The following is a 21,593-nucleotide window of genomic DNA, read 5'->3' on the forward strand; positions in this document are numbered from 1 at the left end:
ACCCAGTTTAAGTTTTATTAGTACGTTAATTTTATGAAAAATCTTTGTTTGCACACAACACAAGCATAAGATTTTGTTAATCTATTAATGCCTTTAAAATAGATTATGTCAGGTAAGCTTTTGCCTAACACTATTTACACCATTTATGTTTTGTCTTCTTTACATTTTCTGGATTATGGAAATTGTATGAGATTTCTTAAGACTTCTTTCCTTGTCCGCTAATTATAAATTTAGATCCTTGTAACATCTCTTAGGCAAAAATAATATACATTCTAGGATATTTGTTGCAGCTTCAGTGCCATTTTCGAACAATTTAATTAAAATTATTTTTGCAGACAAATGAATAGATTTAAGCTCATACTTGTAAGTTAGTATAATCATTTTTTCGGATCTGTAGCCTGTAAGAACTGGATGGTTTATCAATGTGTTACCCAATATTCATGCTATCAGTGATTACTCAATTATAGGCCTAGGTGAAAAATAAGTTAGAAACTGGTGCTACAGCGGTATTTTAGCTTACGAGTCACCAATATCTAGCTCCCACTGTATAATTATTTTGTTGTTTTATTAGATTCCTTGTCGGTTAAAAACTTCATGAAACAATAGTTTGATCTATGTGTTGACCACTTTTTCCTCTTCGTCATTGTATGTATAGATGAACAGTATAAATACATCATTACCATGTCTTGCGTATCAACAAGATGCTTTCATGTGCCGGAGCTGACAGGCTTCAAACTGGTATGAGAGGAGCGTTCGGTAAACCCTTGGGAATGGATCACCTAGCTAAATTGTTTTCGTATGAGATTCAGCTTGCAGTCTACTTTTGCTATGTTGGTGTACAAACTGGTGCACCTTGTTGTCTTTTGATTTTTTTGGTTTTTGTAGACATGTACATGTTTGTACGCCAATGTAAACTAAGATTTTTTAAAAATGAGAATTATATAGTCATATGGGTACTCTTTTTGTAGCTCTCAGAAAGAGCTTTCCGGATATATCAAATTTGTGAATTTTGGACATACGGTTCGAAAGATAAATTGTTTTTATATTATTTAAAATTGCTGATCGTGAGTCACTTTGGACTAAACTGTAAATATTGGACTAAATTGTAAATCAGGAGGTTATACGTGTATTTTTTATATTTTAAATAACTTTTGTACTAAATTGTACCTAGCTAACTCGGGATGGACTAATCCATACTTTTTAACGCGTTTTTGGACTAAACTGTTTTTTTCCCATTTGGTAAAGTATATACGGAGATGGGTCCTTGAGGTGTTGCTGGATTTGGCTGCCAGCAAGCTCGGGTCTTCCTTAAATTGCTCATTAAGAATAGAATTTCAGTCCCTAACGTGATCGAATGAGATTTGTTTCCTTGCAGTTTGTCATCTTAACTAAATCCATACTTACAACTCTGTTTTGCTTCTTGTCCGACAGCTCAATTTGATCTCTGCCATTTATTTTATCACTTGTATAGGCAAGCATTGCCATTAATTCCTAAAAACTTATGGTAATGGAGTTTTATGGAAGATCCTTACAGAAGCTTTCAAGGATGATTTAACTTTTGTAAACATGATTTCTCACCCAGGCAAACATTGAGGTTATAATATCCTGCCATGGAATGGTTTCCTAACGTAGTCAAGGTTTCTAAACATGGCAGGTTTCCCTTTTCAGCTTGGCTAGATTTGGTTTCCTAACATAGATTCAATTTTGAATTCCAAATTAAGGCGGCTAGAATTGACATGTCATGAAAGGTTTCTGAATTCTCGCGGTTTGAACTCCAAACTAAATTTGGTTTCCTTTTCTTTTCTAAACCAATCATAGGTTGCCAAGTGTCCTCACGAAAATGTTAGTTTCACAAAATTCATAAAAGACTTATTTCGGCCAATAGAAAACGAGGGTTTCCTCACCATTCAATACGGGAGCTTTATTTGTCAGGGCCTTTAAATCTTTAGATAGATTAAGAATAAAATCCAACGACTCATATCGTTAGTGTACAAAAATAGGTAACGCGGGATTAGTTGTATTTGTGCGGGGAGCATAACCGGTCCATGCTGCTATTAGTGGGACCAACAATTAGCCAAACAATTGTCTCTAGGATCTCCTGTCGGCATGGGCTTTACACTGAACGTGATTGATTTTATTTCCAACAAAAAAACCGTAAACAAAAAATGCTAGATTCTCCCAAATTTGGTCATTATTATTTCTTAGAGCTTCTCCAATGATGAACGTGGATGTTTCATATGTGGCACCATTTTTAAGACATTTTCTAGATATAAAATTCTAAATATTAGGAAAAAAATAAATTTTATCTCCAACCCATTAGATTGTTTCATCTTTCTTTACTTATTTGTAGGCATATAATTGGTTAAAATTATTTTCATTATTGTTCTCATTGATTTTTATTAGTCAAAGTGTGACAAGGATGGGAAGACATCCTCTAAGTGAATGTCTAAAACTAGAGGTTCACCTAGAGGATGTCTAATTTTTTTTTGCCACCTCATTCCCACATCAATGCGCTGGAGATAATTTTTTATAAATATGGTTGTGCATCCTATGTGGATTAATACTTTTCCCCTCACATACATTCCATTGGAGAAGCTCTTACCATCCATTTCATTCCAATAAAACGTTTACCCAACCTTATGGTGTCTCCGAAATCCCCTAATAAATTTAGTGAAAACTACAGGGAAAATCATTCTTACACATTTCCCTACCGTGAAATTCACGTCCACAAAAACTCACGGGCGCATCCATATATTGCGAAATAATTATAGCGAGATCCATATCTTTGGTGAATTATATTTCTTCCGAGATTTCTTTTCCTTTTAATGGCTAACATATCGTTTCCTTTCGGGGTGAGAGATTACAAAGCAGTAGCAATGGAATTATTATAGCTGAATGCGTAAAATCGAATAGATCTTAACAAATTTTTTATTATAGCAATGAAATACACTTAGATTAGGTTTACATTTCAAAGATCGACGAGGTTATGATGTTACTAAATGGCATCACCTCAATTGTTTCCCTACTAATTCTCTTCGATCTACAGAGAGTATTCAAGGTTTCTCTTCTCTTAAGATCGGATTCTTGTCTCATTTCTCAATTTTTTGTTTTTCTATTTTTATTTCAATTATTTTGGTTTTCGATTTTGATAGTTGTTTTAGTTTGTTTAGAGTGGTGATCGGGAGGTACTGGAGAAGTTAATGGATGGGATTGATTTGGAATTGAAACAGATTTGGGAAATTTTGAGTTATGCTTATCTGTTGTGGTTGTTCTTTTCTACTATATGTATATAGAATGGTAATTTGGAATTGAAACAGGGTTCTGGTCATGGTGATATGGTGGGTGGAATTGATTCTTTCGTTTTGTCTGATTAGCACGCTTTGGTTGGTTTGTAGAAGTTTTTGATTTATGGGTGTCATGGTAATAACTAGTAGTGGTTGTGTGGTGTTGGTGGTGCTGGACTGGTGGTATCGTTGGAGTTGGTTGTTTACTGGTTGTGTTGTGTGTTGGAGTTGGGGGTTGTTTGGGCTGTTTGTTGCGGCTCTTCTGGTGGTATTTTGTGTTGGACTAGCGGAGTCGTTGGAGTGTTGTGTATTGGTGTAAGACTGGTGGTGATGCTGTTGTTGACCTGCTTAGTGTAACACATAAATTTTTACACCACCACCAAACATACAACACGTCTGTTCACCAGTTTATGTAAATTGACGGACTGACATGCCCATGAATCTAAGCACTACCACTTAGAATTTGTAGTTGTATATGTGGTTGGATTTTTGTGGAACTGTTCTCTAAGGATTACCGGAGCATATGTGCCTCCTTATTTCTACTAAGAATGGATTCTAACATGACCTCAGTTGTATCTTCCCTTTTTTGTTGTTAATCATTTTGTTATTTTTGATCATGATGAAATTAAGTAGTGAGCAACGGGACCAACATGCCCCGTATGGATAGAAATCTTGAAAAAGTTTTAAGTCCGGGTTGGAGAATCCCAGAAACAACATTGCAGGCTCGACTTATTTGCAAAGGTGATTAGTAATAATAGTAACACATAAATTCATTTTGAAGTTCATATCGGGAAGAAGAGAAACTGGATAGTCTAGGGGAGCCATTTCGTTTCGAACTTTGAGGTTTTTCGACACAACAAATAAATAAAATTGAATTTATGCTGCAGTGGTAAGGCAAAGGAGATGGAAGTGTAAATGGGTTTGGTGTGCGTGTGACGTGCATTTAAAAGAAAATGGAGGTGTGAATAGTGATGCATAACAGGTTATGCATCTACGAATTTTTTTGCATAACTTGTTATGCATTCTCGAAATTGGTTGCATAACACGTTCTGAGGCTTTTCTTTTTTTGCATAACTTGTTATGCAGTACAGAAAATGGTTGCATAACACGTTATGCAGCTACTTTTTTCTTAGTATTGAAACCAACAAAAAATAAGGCTGCATAACTTGTCATGTACCTACAATAATATCTACATAACATGTTATGCAGTCGTGAGAATGGATGCATAACCTGTTATGCATCCGAAAATATGACTGCATAATGCATTATGCATCGAGAAAATCGTTGCACAATCCTTTATGCATCGAGAAAATAGATGCATAACCTGATATGCATCCGTAAATATCGATGCATACTGCATTATGCATCAATTTTTTTTATGTACGCACTAAAATCAACCAAAACAATGGTTACATAACTTGTTATAGATGCATAACTTTGTTATCCAAATGCATAATTTGTTGTGCAGTGGAAAAAATGGTTGCATAATTCGTTATGCGTCTGCAGAATGTGTTATGCATCTTTTTTTTGGTGGCTGCATAATGGTTATGTATGAAGTTTTCGAAAATTTTGCCTAAAATGATGATCACCTCCGATTTTTTCGTGAAAAACAAAAATTTGATATTCTTGTTTGTACTCGTTGCGTAGCTCTTTTAAAAAGATTTCCAACGATATAAAATTTGTAAAATTCCAAGGCGCGGATTTTTAGATATGTTATATCCAAGTTGCGTTGCCAATTATACCTCTGATGCATAACCTGTCATGCGGATGCATAATCCGTCATGCCTACATTTTTAATAATTTCATATAATTATGGGTGTCACGAAAATGATTATGGGTATCACGGTAACTAAAATTAATTGTGGATCTGACAATGAGAATATCATTTTTTTTTGGATCTGCTTCTAAGTTTCCCATAAATTTATCTCTTTTGTTTTTTCTTTGGGCTTAAAATCATATATGCGGTTCAAGAAAAATGGAACTTGACCCGGAACTTGTAAAAAGGGGGGAATGCAAGTTTACCAAAAATAAAATATGGTTGATAGTCAATTCGTCATAGACGCGGGAATGAGTAATTAGCATTCCCTATAATTAATCCTAATCATATGCTTAACATACGCGCGAGAATGGGTCATTAGTATATTCCCTATAATTAATCATGTTCGATAATGCCCTCAGATACGCAAAAGGCGCAGTATCACCGTTCAGATGAATATCTATCTTGATTAGTTATAAATCTAACGGTCTATATAAGTGACATTATTTTAAGGCAATGGAACCAATAGCATGTAATACTTTCTTTTGTATCTTCTTCCCACTATATAAACGAGAAGCAATTTCATTTAGAACAAACCTAACAGCAGTTCATAAACTGCAGTTTGTCTTTCTTCATGTTCTCTATCTCAAACCAGGAGTTGCACCTCAGTTTTCTACACCTAGAAATGAATAGCAAAGTTTTCCTCGCAACTCACGTCCCCGTGAGTATCCAATTTTTCCAAGAACTCAAGAGGAAGGGTTAGCCTAGTCATCTGTTGAATTTTTGTTTGGGAATATGAACCCCTTGCTGTTTTTTCAAGAACTCAAAGAGAAAAATTTAGCCTAGTCATCAATTAGCTTCTCTGCGATGCTGCGCTGGACTACAGTTTTGGGTGTAATCATGATGAACCAACAGACACACCGGAGGAGACCCAAATTTGCGGGACCGAGAAAAGAAGTGTACTTAATCGTTCTATTCTTTTTCTCTATAAATCAAAACAGTCGAGGTTCCATTTCATTTCTAAAGCTACGCCTTGAGTTTCCATCATATCCTAGAGCGCCTTCTTCTTCATCGTCTCGATCATCAGGTGATTTCCAGTAATGTACTAATCTTTATCAAATGAATTTCTTAATTAGGTTCCGGTAATGTTGTTTATCAAATTCGGTTGATTATGGTTGTTATATGATCAATGAATCCCCTAATTTCTGCAATTAGGTTTTTCTTGTACGGATTTGTGAAGAGTAAACAGTTCCATTTAGGTTTTGGTGTGTCTGAGTTTAATCTTGAATACGTTTAAAGATATGCATAATCGACATGTTATAATCTTGATTTAAAAGTGTAATTTGGAGCATAACCTTACTTATACACATCCTTATCTCTTGCTCTGCATTAACTTGCTTGAACAGATAATATATCAAAGGTTGCTTGATGTTTTAGCTTAATCTGCATCTAACTCATTTAGATCACAATCTTGATATATCTCCAAATGAGAATGAACAAAAGACTAAACTTTACCATGCTATGTTTCATGTAGTTATAAAGTCTTAAAGATGAATTTTATATGCAAAAGAGCAGTTCAGGAGAGAGGAAGCATGCATTCTATCAGAAGAAATTTATGTGACCGAGTGAGAGTACTCTCTTCCCCGCTTTCTGAAGTTCTCAAAGTTCCTGATCCAAAAATCTTGAGACCTCAAACTCAAGTTCTAGGAGATGAGTTGCCGAAAGATGAAGTTTGTTCAGGTCCTCCACAAGATGTGATGAGGGCATATACTGATGGATCCTTGATACCTCGCAAAAAAGGTAATAAATGTGGGGGAGCATTTGTTTTTCGTGACGATCATCCTGAATGGATATATGGTGAATATCTCAAATTTCCTAGCATATTTTCTTCATATGCCTGTGAGTCTTTAGCTGTATTAGTTGCTATTTGAAGGTCAATCGATTATAACCCCGAACAGTTGAAGCTAAGTCTTCGCAGTGATAACCAAAGTTTTGTGAGGGCAGTAAATGATGTGGGGCATGCTCCTTTGGAATATCTGAATTTGGTTGGACATCTAAGAGAGGCTATTCAAAAATTGGATACGGCATCCAAGGGTTGCGAGTTCATTAGTGTATTAGGTACAACTAATAAAGTAGCTGATAAGTTAGCTGGAATGTGTTTAGATGGAGACATGGCTCTCCACTCTCTTGAGAGCGTGCCTGGAAGTTTTCGTAAGGAAGTGAAGGATTTCTTTTATAATCCAACTGTTAGTAAACGGAAAAAAAGAGTAAGAGAGCCACCTCAAGCTTTTGATCAAGAGAAAGAGTATGAACGAAAGTTGTACAGACAGAAAGTAGCTGCGGCTGCGGAAATAGAAATCTTGAAACGAAAAAAAGTAGAGGAAAAGAGGGCTCGTGAGCGCAGAGAGAAAGAAAACGGATCCTTGGTTTACTTCAAGAAAACGGATCCCGAAGACGAAATCCAAAAGCGCATTCAGTTGGACTCTGCAGGTGGCAAACTCTACCACCTAACTATCCTCCTTCGGTTTATCTACTTTAGAAATGGAATTATTTTCTAAGTGATTTCATGTCTTTTTTTTGGTTGATGGTTTATCAGATGACAACAATGGAGAAATCACTGCTCCTGAAGAAGTTGAGACACATGATAAAATGGAGGAAGGTTAGTTCTATGGCTTAATACTCGTTATGTGTTCCTGACTATGTTTTTAGGGTTTCAATTTTATGAAATCTGTGTCTCTATTAGCTCAGTGCTACCAATGTCTTGGCTAGGAAACAAATATTGAGTTTATGTAGACTGTAGTACTTTGAATTGTTAACCAAGAATTTTGTAAGGAATTCTCAGTATTATACTGAATAGATAGCAGTCATATTAGTATAAGTTGTGCTTTCTTTAATTGATAAGAACTAAGAATTATCTAATTAATGCAAAGTTATCCTATGTTTTCTTTCTGGTAGATGATGTCAAGGAAGAGGTCCACTCAAGTGATCAACATTTGCACTCAGAGCCTACTGGTAATCATAATGCTTTTGCTTTGCTCTGAAGTTGTCATACCAATATCTTGAACTGTCAGTCTAACTTCTATGTTATGTATTATTTCATTTCAGTTAAAGACGAGGAGATGGCTAGTCCTGAAAAAGCTAAAGAGGTAGAAGGAAGAACAGACAAAGCGGCACTTGAATGTCGTTTTTATTGGTGATGTTGGTAAGTTCGCCTAATTGTCGCGTTCCATTAGTTATTTGCTGCAGTGCAATGGTATGAACAGTGGTAGTATAGAAATGCTGAACTGTGATGATTATGATCCGCCATCATATAGTAATTCAGATCTTAGACAAAATATGCTTAAAAATCTATCTATTTCATACGTTTGTTTGAAAGCTTGTTATTATCTCTATATCTGTTTGAGGATGAAATCTCTACTTGGTTGAGGCTGAAGCATGCACTTTGCATCAAAGCTAGCTTAATCACATATGTGTTTGGTAGTTTGCAAATACAATTTCTCAGCACAACATTTTATTTATGCTTTCTAAGTTGAGGAATGTGTATGCTTCTTTTCTTCCATTCTTGTAAATGTATTTGGTCTGATGCTTATCTCCTGCTGAATATTGCTGTTTGGTTTTAGATATAGTAGGATAAGATTAGTCAATTGGGTATTATCTCATTGATCCTCAGATCTATGCTTTATTCGAATGCAGATGCCGGTAAGTCCACAGCTGGTGGGCAAATTCTTTTTCTCAGTGGTCAGGTGGATGATCGAACAATCCAGAAATATGAGAAGGAAGCCAAGGATAAGAGTCGTGAAAGCTGGTTAGATAATCTTCTGTTTTTCGCGATGTCCATTACCCTTTTTTTGTAAACATTTAAATATGTACATACATTATATATACATATATATATATATCCAAAGATGGAGATGATTAGCAGACAAACATTTAAATTTTGTGTGCTTATTTAATAAAAATACTGAAGCTCCCATATATGACCATACTTCTTTGGTTGCACAGTTGAAACATTTCTTGTTTAGAAACCTTTTTTTCTTTCTATTTGGATAAATTATGGGATTGAACCTAATTATTTTTTCCCTTCCTCTGTGTACTAGGTACATGGCATATATAATGGACACAAATGAGGAAGAGCGTGTAAAGGTTTGTTCCTTATAGTATTTAAACTTTGTGTATGCCTTGAAGTGCTGAGATGTAGACCGGCCAGGCAACATACTCAAAGAATGAGGCTGCACTGAGGTGCAGTTTCAAGTTGAAGCAGGCCAAAGGCGTTTGCTTAACCTCAAACTTAAAGCTGCGACATTGCATCCTCTTTATTGCAACTAGGAACATAAGATCTTGGAGTAGATAAAACTTCACGAAATGAATCATTGTATAGAAGTTTTTGAGGCGTAATAACGAGATGTGTCTATCACAGCCCATCAAATTAACTTTTTTTTTTCCTTGAAGAGCGTGAGGTTGTCTTATTTCCCATTTGAAAGAGTTAAGGCACATGTTGATACTGATGTTTCGAATGATGAGACTGGACCCGGTCGCTATAAAAACCGCTGCTAATTACTGATCATAGAGTACCATGTGATATGACTGACATGACTCCTTTGACCATCACACTACATTTTTTTATCCTGGTTACTGAAATAATGCATGTTATTCCATAATGTGTTCTGCAGGGAAAGACAATGGAGGTTGGTAGAGCACATTTCGAGACGGAAAACACGAGGTTCACAATCCTGGATGCCCTGGTATTTTTCTTTTCCCTCTCTTGATGCTCTTTTCATTTATCTTAGTTCAGACTGAAGTTGTCAGTAGGTTCGTCTTATTAATGATTCAAATGTTGCCCAAAGAACTCAATTAGTTCACGTATTTATACTAAGTGGAGAGCCTTTCGTAGGACAATAGAATGTGACATTGGAAAGTAGATCTGTGTTTCTATGGTATCAAAATCATCTCTTGCAGTTCTCTAAATTATCTTGAATCTGATCTTGGCCCGATGCCTGGTTTCTTCAGGGTCACAAGAGCTATGTCCCAAATATGATCAGTGAAGCCTCTCAAGCGGATATAGGGGTGTTGGTAAGTTTTGGTTGGTAAATGGGTAGTTCTTAAATTTTTGTTTCTGGGATTATTGAAGATACTGATTGTTAATATTCAGGTAATTTCTGCTCGGAAAGGAGAGTTTGAAACTGGATATGAAAGAGGTGGACAAACCCGAGAGCACATTTTTCTTGCCAAAACCTTGGGTGTTTCTAAGTTGCTCGTTGTAATAAACAAAATGGATGATCCAACTGTGCAATGGTCCAAAGAGAGGTGCTTCCCATGTGCTTTATCTTGTTTAGCCTTTGTCTTTGTATTTTTTCCTTCTTTTTTTAGATTCCAAATTTTTACTAATGAGCAAATATTTTTCTTTAGGTACACTGAAATAGGGTCAAAGATGATACCTTTTCTTAAATTTTCGGGTTACAACGTGAAGAAAGGTAAAGGTTCATTCACTTAGTTCCTTGGTGCTTTTAGATGTTAGATATTGTGTGCAATACTTCTATTCTGGATTACCTCCACTCAGATACTAGATTTGCATCGTGTCTCTAGCAATACTGGGTTGCATTTCTGTACTTTGTCAGGAGGCTCTTGTTAGAAGTGATAACCATATGTGTGTATCTTTGTCTAATGTATGAATTTTGAACATTTAATATATGATTTCGCTTTTTACGACAATTTGCAAGAAATCCCTTGGAATCTCTTAAAGGGAAATATGCTGCGAACGTTCTGATATTAGAGTATACAATCTCATGCTGTATCCCGTGCTTCTAACTTCTCTGGGTGAATATTTAACGAATGTATTTTGTTCGCAACATGTAGATGTTCAATTTCTTCCCATATCTGCTCTGCTTGGTTCAAACATGCAAACACGTATGGATAAGAGTGTCTGTCCTTGGTGGGATGGACCATGTCTTTTTGAGGTTATGGATGTTATTGAAGTTCCTCAGAGAGATCCTAAAGGTCCAGTCAGGTAAGATATTTATAGAGCTGTTTTGTTTTTTCCTTAACTTCTATTTATCTACATTATTCTATGTAAATCACATTGTGTTTGTCCTCTCTTTCCTGTATTCTGTTTTATGGAAATACTTATGCGCAATAAATTTAGTTTTTAATGCTCAGTCCTTGTTGGTAGTAATTGTTTTGGCTTGTCTCAAAGTTATCAAAGTACTCGAGTCTTCTCTGAATTGATGCCAGTAATGGATTCATAGAAGTTTAAAGATTAATTTTCTATTCCCAGGGTTTTATTATAAGTTTTACTTTTTTAAAGAAGATTCTGTTAAGTACTCACTTTTTTGTATAGGGTGCTAGAATGAAGATTTAATGCCTGGCTGTTCTTCTAGAGTCTTAAGGAACATGCTATTTTCAGTGTGTAAAAATGGTTCACCCTGTTGTATCTTGTAGCTGCACAAACCCTAAATCTAGTGATTCGTGATAGTAGTGAACCTGTAACTCTTTACTTCATGTTGCTAGGACGGTACCTCGCAAGAATCTGCTGACATAGAACTTGATCATTTGTTTCTTAGAATGTGCCCACACACATGTATGCCCTATCATGGGAATGTTCCAAGCCATGCAACCTTTGTTCTAGTATTAAACTAGTGAACTGTAGAAATCCTGTTCGTTTTTTCGCCCCTTAAAACTAATTTTGAATCTATTCTTGCTACATTTATGCTTCGGACCGTTAAAATCCATTTTTATCAATATATTTTCAGAAAAGGTTTTCATTCTTTAGGCCTTCTGTGGTTCTGTTTGTTGATCTCCTTGAGCACAGTGAGGCACATTTTATTGGGATTGTTGATCTATCTTCCTTTAAACGTTAGCGCTTCCCTAATGCTGTACCTGCCCAAAGTGTCCTGAATTTTCCTATAGATGTAGCAGTCTCATATTCTTTGTTCTGCCTGTTTTTTTGTCACTTACTAGCAAATTCATTTTTTCTGAACTCTTCTTCCACCAGTTTTTTTGAATATGTAATCGCGTGGAGACATCTTCCTTTTTTTTCTTCTTGTCAAGTAACTAGAATCTTGTTCTCATCTCTGTGATTAATTTGCACCGCACGGTTCCTTTTTTTTTTCTCCCCTTTTCTTGCCAAGTAACTTGAATCTCATTCTCATCTCTGTGTGACAGTAACAGTATCTAATTTTGCACAGCACGATTCCTTTTTCCGGCGTTAAATTGCGTTATTATCTCTTCATTTTTTTATCTCTCATTATTTTGCTTCTATCAGGATGCCAATTATTGGCAAGTTTAAGGACATGGGAACTGTTGTAATGGGCAAAATTGAATCTGGCAGTATCAGGGAGGGAGATAATTTAGTGGTTCTTCCCAATAAGGTAATCTATTATCTATCTTATAAATTGCATTTTTATCTGGTTTTGTTTCCGCTCGGAGAGGGTAAGATTTAGTATAAATTGAATTTTTTTACAGGCTCAAGTTAAAGTGCTTGCTGTATATTGTAATGAAAACAAAGTAAGACATGCTGCTCCTGGTGAAAATGTACGTGTCAAATTATCCGGGATTGAAGAGGAAGACATATTGGAGGGTTTTGTGTTATGTAGTACTGGTAAGCTCCATTCCAGAATGATGCATTTTGCTATTTTGGCCAGCTTGTATGTTGAATTCCATAAATGGCGTTCAGAACTGACGTGGGAAATGTAAAACCTTAAATTTTATGGTATCATTCATGTTGGGGAAAGAGGACGCCTCCCTGAGATCTTTGACCTTCAAGCCTTACATTTTGAATGTCGTCCCTTAATGCTTTTGTGAACACTTTTTCGTCTTGGTGATAATTCTCTAGCTCGCTCCCAAAAAGGGTACAAGGGTTTATCATTTTTGACTGATCTGAGCTAAAAGTTCTTTTCCAACATCAGCAGCAATGATACTAGACTTCTTGCTATATGTTTTTCTATCATTACACTGATTAACACATCTTTAAGTATTTATCTGTATAATCTAGATCTATTTTTCCTGACTAATTGGGAAGTTTGACACTCATTTTAGTGAAGTATTTGCTAGTGTAAGTGAAGGTTGGTATATGCTTTAGTGGAAGATTGCCGTGGTAGATGCTTTTCTGTTCTTTTTGCCTTTAATGTATACTTGCTGTCCTATCCATGTTCCTGGTTCTTATTAATTCTTTCCACTTCCCCATACACACTAAAATGTATTACGTTCTTCCTTGCAGCAAATCCAATAACTGCAGTTACCGAGTTCAATGCCCAACTGCAAATCCTGGAATTGCTCGATAACGTATGTGTTATACCTCGAGGGTTTTTTCAACTTGCCTTCTGTGCTGGCTTTTTGTATTTGTTTCTATCTACATGCTTATGGTGACTCAAATTGACTTATAGTTTGTTTGTTTTTCTTCCAGGCTATTTTCACTGCTGGTTACAAGGCAGTTTTACATGTTCATTCTGCCGTTGAGGAGTGTGAAATTGTTGAGCTACTGGCACAAATCGACCCCAAGACTAAACCCATGAAAAAGAAGATTCTTTTTGTAAAGAATGGTGCTGTGGTTGTATGCCGGATTCAGGTCGACTCTTGGGAACCTTTAACCTTCTTTCACTAGATGTTCTCATTTGCAGAGTCTGTTTCTGATATGGGTTTCGCTTATCAACCCTTGACAGGAACTTATATTCCTGATAATGTTTTATTTTTTTGCTGATTCAGTTTGTTTTGTATTTCTAGGTTAGTAACTTGATATGTGTAGAGAAGTTCTCAGATTTCCCACAGCTTGGGCGGTTTACTCTCCGTACTGAAGGTAATATGCATGTCAATTGTTAAGTCTTTGGACTTTTTATGTTGGTTTCATACTAATAGGGTGTTGTGGTATTTATTTGCAGGAAAAACAGTGGCAGTGGGGAAAATTATCAGCATTGTAAATTAGAAGAAATATCAGCTTTCTCTGATGGTAAGGTGCATAACACTCTTACATATAATATTAAAGAATTATAATTTTAATACTTACACAGAATAAGCAATATATACATGAGACGAGACAATGATGTACAACTATGTACACATTTATAAAACCCTAGAAAATCCAATATCCATACCGTAGAACATGCCATATATTAGTGAAACAAGACAATGGTGTACAACTATGTACACATCTTCAAAAACCTAGAAATTCCAATATCCATACCCATATGTCGTATATCAGTGAGACATGATAATGGTGTACAAATATGTACACGTTTACAAAAAGCTAGAAAGTCCAATATTCATTCCCATAAAACATGCCATATATCAAAGAGACATGAAAATGGTGTACACCTAGTACACATATATCAAAGAGACATGAAAATGGTGTACACCTAGTACACATCTACCAAAACCTAGCAAATCTAACATTTTTACTTACAAAACATGTAATATATTCGGGAGATGGACAATGGTGTACACATCTACAAAATTCTGAAAATACAACATACATACCCACAAAACATGCCATTCATGAGAAAAGACAAGGTCACCAGTTTGTACACACGTATAACTTGAATGGTCTATAAAAACTCCAATAAAGCTACCCAAATTGAATAAACAAAACATAGAAACTCAAATGTATTTGAATCATCAACCTCCACAAACCTTGTGATAAGCTTGAGAGTTCTACCTTTTTGAGCTTATGGGTCCCTAAATTTAATACATATAAAACCAAATTATTCCTAAAGTGTCTGAAGGATGACATATCATCAACCCGAATATCATCCACATCACTACCAAGGTCAATTATACTCCAAATAAAGTTTAGAGTTCAATTGCGAAGGTTTTTCTTGTAAAGCTCACTTGAATGCCAAATAATTTGTCTCAACTGAATTCCCTAATAAAAATCAAATAATAAAGATACTAAACTTAAAGATAAAGAAACTTACGCTAGTGATATCCATAAATAGATTAATCAAAAGGTAATCATCTATGTGTCATATCCATGTTCAACATTCTTCATTAACTGTGACCAAGTGATTCATGCATCTGTTACAAAAAAAAAAGATTGATGTCAAAGGTGTATCAATGATTAATAGGATTATGTACCATCAAAAATCAATAGGTGTACAACAATGTACACATTAAGAATCAATAGGTGTACAACTATGTACACATTAATAATCAGTATGCGCACTTTAACAATTAACATGTGTACAACTTTGTACACCCAATACATGTGTACAACCATGATCACACCTACAAATTTGAACATGTGTACCATTATATGCACATTACCAATCATGTGTGCCACTGTGTGCACGTTAACAATTCAAAATCAAAATCTGCGCAAACTGGCAAGGCAAGTGTTTAGTGTATCACATCGTATTCCAGAATCATAAATTCTAAAAGCAATTTTGAATATAAATTAGGTTGTCCAGGTCAAATTATCGTGGTAAAACCATTTAAAGGTTCACCATCTCCTCCCCTCTTTAATGCAAACAAGCCAAAATGAAAATCCTTACCATTTTTTGGTTAACCAAACGGATTTTGGTTCACCAAACGGAATAGACCAAAATGCTTAACAGAATAGGGACCTTTTAGTTAATATATATCTAAATAAGGACAGAAATGATTAACAGATTAGGGACCAAGAAATAATAATAGGTGAAACTGTTTATTTATAGAAATGCCATTTTTATAAAAAAAAAGAAGACAAATATTTAAAAACTTCGTATCTTTCGAATAGTACATCGGATTTTTGTGAATTTTTTATATTTGGAAAGCTCTTTGAATTACCTACTCAATCAGTATAAACAACAATATCAAATTTTTATTTTTTATAATCACAAAAAACTAGCTATAATTTAAAGGTAAATTGGAAGAGTATATGTAACTTTTATATGTTGCCTATATGATACTCAAATACTTCACTACATACACTATAAAATTACTTAGAAGAATCTATGGATTTTAGTTTTCGAATACGAAAAATTACCTCCGTTTCATTAAAAGTGATATTTTTGCTTTTCATTTTTACCCAATAATAAGCCAAATGAGAAAATAACATGAAAGTGCCGATTTTTAAGAAATGGAAGGAAAAATTAAGAAAATATAATGTCGCCGACGTGCATCGCACATGCCCACTACTTGTCCAAGTAAACAGAACAAGAAATGAAATGAAAATACAAAGGTTAATACATGCTTTAATTGTCTTATCAAATGCTCATACCTTTACCCATGATATAGACTCATCTGGACTAGCTCCAGAATCACTCTTGTCAAACTCTTGAACCGTATTTATGTATACCGCATAATCAACACATATTTGCTTTTCAAATGTGATGTAATTGAATTAATTTTCATTAAAGTTTGTCCAAATAATGAATCTGGAATATAATAATGCAACAACATATAATATTCATGAACAAGAAAACCTTTATCCAAGTTACCTTGCCCTTAGACCAATAAGGAGATTGAGTATTATCTTTCAAACATAGAAGTTTCAAAAATTCACCATGTGGTTCAACTATATACACATTAAAATCAACAAGTGTACATTTATGTACACATTAACAATAGCAGGTGTACATTTATGTACGCGCAAACAGTAACAGGTGTACAAATGGACTGTAAACCAACAAATTAATATTATCTTATCGAACTAAGATGCAAAAATGTAAACTTGGATTACTTACAGGTGCACCAATATGTACACTTGCATTACGTACAGGTGCACCAATATGTACAACCACTAACATCTCTAGTTCATTGTTACCAAGCAGAGCAACCACAATCGTATATAGAATAATAAAACAATTGTAACAAAATTATCATGTACTCAAGTATATATGAAATGGAAACTGAACTCATGAAATGAACCCAACAGACTCACCTCAAGTACATCAATTCTCGAAATTCCCATTTGAACAAATCTCTTCATGATATCATCTGCAAATATAAGCTATATAGTATGATCATTATTAGATTAAGGTAAAAAGGATATCCAGACAGAGACTACCAACCTTCATATTAAGGTAATCACTGGTTGCATCCGGTATAAATTGAATTCCATTTGTGTGGTTCAGGAAGCATTGTTACTTCGGCGTATAAAGAATATGCACAAAGGTTGGATACAAAGAATCCATCTAAGTCGAAACAAATGGACACCAAGGAAGTAGGCAATCAATCATTAACATGATGTGGATAAGCACTTTTTCGCAGCAGACATACTTTTTTTTTTTTTTTTGCTACTATTATTATTGGATCTTGTTAACTTGTATACCCGTATACATGTTAAGGTTCACTAAAACAACAATTTCTTGCATTGGAAACAAGATTTGTTTGTTTTATTGCATTGAAAACAGAATTATTTGCATTGGAAACAAAATTTGTTGTTTTTAGTGCAAAAAAAACAAATTTCTAGTAGAATATGACAAAAAAACACAATTTCCAAAGATACAAAATAATTCTTTATTAAACCTTAACATGTATACAAGTATATAAGTTAACAAAAGCCATTATTATTACGTAATAACAACATAAAAGCTCACATCGAGGTTTGCAGGTTATGTCAATTGACTAGCATTAAGTAATTCTCAAAATCTACAAGGGACCGAAAATCAACCATGCGCTATTAAGGCTATCGCCTAATTGATTTGTATATCCAAGAGAACCAGGATCCCCCTCGGCGCGTAAGAATATCATTTTAAATTGTATTACTGTAAACAACATTTAGACATTTACAACAAAAAAAAGATCTAATTGATATATCAATTTTCCTATTGGAATGACACTGGAATTGTGTTTTAAATGGCTTACCTAGGCTGTCACCAACAATATACGTCTTCCCACTAACCCATGAGGTCACCAACAATATACTCCTTGGCCAAATTTGGCACTGCTGCAATACAAAACACCATCAAAAAGGCAAATAAAACTTGCCCAATAATTCCACTTGCAGATTTCAGCAAAACAAAAAGTCAAAAAAATAGACAATAGATTTGCAGGGAGAAAGAGATAGATCATAAGAAGAAAGAATGTGATATTTCTAACAAAGTCAATAAAATGCTTATACAGTACTCTCATGGTTCGTAAGGACTAGATTAAAGGGAATCTGTTTTGCTGGAGTGAGTAATAGTTAGCACACTTAATTTCATGGAAAAGATTTTGCTCTAGCGCTGCTAGATCAAATATGATCTAGCAGCACCAAGGCCTAGCAGGTGTCCGTTTGTGATGTCAGCTAACCAGTTCTTTAAGCTCAGTTAGATCCAAACGAATTTTTAGCTACCAGATACAGTTAGCGTATTTTTAAGTAATACTAATATCAAGATATATCTCCATTTTTGGCGGCAATAATAGGGGAAGATTCTCTAAATTTGTGGGAAACCTGTAACGGGTAAACTGATTTTGGTATATATTTGCATCTATATACTATGTTTTATCTTCGATTTAGAACGAAAAATTTTCTTTTTTATTTGTGAAAGTTGAAGACTAAAGTTGCACCAACTTCATACCTCAGGCTCACACCTAACTAATCCACGACCACGAACATAAGCTGGATCCACTGAAACTATTTCTAAACTTTCAATAGGGAAAAGAAAGAGAAATGCCGAACACGAACTGGCAAGGAAGAAACAAATAGCAAAAGAAAAAAACAAAAAATTATGGCAACGAAGTATGCAATGGCAAAGAAAAATTCAAATGCAAAACCAACAACTGCAGGTAAGTGTTTATATTAATCTCTTTTGTGTTGTTATTAGAATTTTGTTTCTGTCTTGCTATTATTTTTAAGATTCTTATAGGAGTAAAGTACTAATTGGTCATATAGAAGAAGACGCGGAAGAAGTATTCCTATCGATTCAGATGTTAAAAAAGCAATCCTTTCCGGTGCCAGCATACCATCAAATGCTTTGGAGGTTAATCGTTATGGCATCCAAAGTGCCTCATTATCAGGTGGAAATGTTAGTACCGTCTTCTACTAAGGACAGTATTCTCTCAATTAGCTCAACTCTCCAGCAAGATTAATGTATCAAAATAGATGTTCTACTTAGTTATTGATCCCTTACTGTCCACAACTTGAAAGACTACTAGTGGTCGAATACCTTATCATACATAGTTTCTGACCTGAAATGCTAGTGTCCTTCAGAAGCATGTATTATTTTTTCCTCTTTATATAACAGTTGATGATGCTATATGTATTGGCTTAAAACTTTCTAATACTTACAATGGAGCAACGTTATTTCGATCGACTTCGTTACCAACTAACAATATGACCTACAGTTGGTTAATATTACTTTCGATAAGATGCCACTAGGAATCATCTTCATCTTTATCCAACTTTCCACCCATATGTTTATCGCTCTAGTTTGAGACATTCACATGCACATGGAGTTTTTTCTTTAGGAGTTATTGGATTGTACGTGCACACAAAAAATCAATGAACCTTTGAACCACACAAATCATGTCCTTCATGGGTTTGAGAAGTTAATAAGAATTGTGTTTCTGAAATAGAGAAGATGGTGATCAACTATGACAAAACAGTTGCCAGAGCTTAGTACAGATTGTACGTGTTTTGGATGAAATATTCATCTTGATTAAGAATGAAGGAAGAATGGATTGTGTCGAATAAAAGAAAGAAAGGGAAAAAAATAACGAGGTAGCTAAAAATAGTTAAGGCAGTGAATATAAGTCACCTAAAAAGTCGCGGCTTATTCAAAATATGGTCGAGTATGTTTGGGTCTAACTGAAGTTAAAAGAACTGGTTAGCTGACATCACAAACGGACACCTGCTAGGCCTTGGTGCTGCTAGATCAAACATGATCTAGCAGCGCTAGAGCAAAATCTTTTCCTAATTTTATTCACTTAATCCTACGGGTTACAAAAAACAAAAAGAACATTTTAAGGTAAAGTAAAGGAACATATGGAATGATATGACTGGTTTGTTTAATTTATAAAGTAAAGAAGTGGGTGCTCTGTTTTTTGTTCTTCAATTTTTATTCATTTTACGAGGGTGGTTATCTATTACTAGTTCTTTGTATCTCCTACTCAGTTCTTAGTTTCCTTTGAAATTAACCATGTGCTACTAAGGCTATCGCCTAATTGATTTGTATATCCAATAGAACTAGGATCATTCTCGGCGCGCAAGAATATTATAAGCATTATATTAATTGTGCTTAGTACAATGCCTAGACAATACAAGAGCAAAATTTGCTTGAACTTTCGATGGCTAGTGAAAATTACTTAATGAAAAATTTAGAGATCCATAAATCATACTGCATTAAAACACAGACAACCATGTAGAAGAAAGCAGTAGGTATCAAAATCAGCTAGATCTGCTACTCGTACATGTATAAAAAACAGTAGTAATACTAGATTTAAGGTCTTGTGATTTTTTTTATAAGATTCTTGCATCAGAAACGATAAGATGATCTAGTAATTACGAATCCCATCTACGATTTAACCCTAAAAGGCTTTCTCTAAAATTCAATTTCAAAATTAATCAACTAATAACACTTAATCGAATTAAAATGATGCATGAGAAGAGATAACCTTATCTTTTAAATCGATTTTGATGATGAAATCTCTAGATTAATTTGCGGAAATTGAATCTCATCAAGTTTTCTCCTCAATAGCGAATTAATCTTCAAGAATGTGTATCGATGATAACCATTTGTTTGATTCTCAGATTAAGGTTTGTAGCTTGAAATTGCAGACTAGAGAAATTAAATTCTCCCTCTTAGGATTTCTTCACTCTGGAAGTTCTCGATATCGGAAATGAAGAAATGAAAACGAAGTCGGGAAAAAATCATATCTGATGGGAATTATTGTCAACCAAAAAAAATTTAGTTTGGACTGAATCGTTTATAAAAGGACCGACTCGTACGAAATTGGGTAAATTTGGATCTCTCGGTACTAGACTTGAGGGAGCAGGACTATATAGTGTGAAGCCCAGTAACTATGGGACTAAACGTCAATTTCTGCTTCATTTGAATACACGTTTTGATAAGTTGGGTTTTGATCTGAAAATAACACTGTCCCAAAGTTTACAACGCTGGTTACGTTTCGAATAAGTTTCTTAACCAATACTTGACCGGTAATTATATTCGCCAACATCTTCTTTTCTTGATCATATATGCCCGTAAATTGTTTTCATCCATCCGACTTTGTAAGTTTTCTCTGCCGGTCAGATGGATTAAAAGAGAGATTTTACTTAAATCCCAAATCCTAGTTGAAATGTTGTTACGTACACACAAGACTAACATTGTTCTCTGCATTTCTTCACAGTAATAATCAGTCAATCATCCAGGTATGTTCCTCGTAAATGGTAAATTTGTGTAGGAAAACGATGTGGTCCATCGTGCTCTCAAATTGAAAGGACGGGTACGAATACGAAAGAACCAACAATTGGGGGATACTCTCACAAATTGGGGGATACTCACGGTTATATGGGGTTTAATTGTAGCGATCTGACTTTATGGACAGACGTGTTATCTCTGATAACACAACATCAGTTAAGAGTCGCTCTGATTTGGATCAAAATCTTGAGTCTTCTAAGAAAACTCCTTTGTCTGCCTCTTTGACTGAATCTGTGTTCAATT

General features: G+C 34.9%; 1 pseudogene; it reads left to right on the forward strand.

Moving 5' to 3' along the window:
• The first annotated feature begins 5,649 nt into the window (after nt 1-5,649).
• LOC113356255 lies at nt 5,650-19,244 on the forward strand (annotated as a pseudogene).
• The last annotated feature ends 2,349 nt before the right edge of the window (nt 19,245-21,593 follow it).

The sequence above is a fragment of the Papaver somniferum genome, chromosome 3 (genome assembly GCF_003573695.1).
Source record: "Papaver somniferum cultivar HN1 chromosome 3, ASM357369v1, whole genome shotgun sequence".
In the NCBI taxonomy this organism is placed as follows: domain Eukaryota; kingdom Viridiplantae; phylum Streptophyta; class Magnoliopsida; order Ranunculales; family Papaveraceae; genus Papaver; species Papaver somniferum.